Source organism: Vipera berus (genome assembly GCF_964194415.1).
Source record: "Vipera berus genome assembly, chromosome: 13".
NCBI classification, from domain to species: Eukaryota; Metazoa; Chordata; class Lepidosauria; order Squamata; family Viperidae; genus Vipera; species Vipera berus.
This window is the reverse complement of record NC_138216.1, coordinates 6,948,844-6,949,244: the sequence shown is the minus strand read 5'-3', so window position 1 is coordinate 6,949,244 and position 401 is coordinate 6,948,844.

The window sequence follows — 401 nt, the reverse complement described above, 5'->3', positions numbered from 1 at the left end:
CGCTTCTCATCCAAGAAGCTTCTTGAGCTCTGACTGGATAGTGGGGAATGGAAGGATTTGCGATCAGCTGTCTGCAAGGAGTATAAATCCTTCCATTCCCCACCATCCAGTCAGAGCTGAAGAAGCTTCTTGGATGAGAAGCGAAACATCTTCAAAGGAAAAATGAAGTCCAGTTGCACTCGTGAAAAAGCTCCAGCTGCAGCAGAATTTACTGCCTAGCCCCCTCATTCCCATATGTGTGGGAGAAGGATGCTGCAGGTTGACTTGGCCGTCTTCGGATTCAGTTGTTCACCTTAACCTTTATGAGCCAAGGAATGCTTTCTTGCCTCTGAACGTTAATGAAATGTTTGCTTAATAGAAAGATGGGAGGTCAGCAAAACAAATTTTGCAAAGTGAGTTAT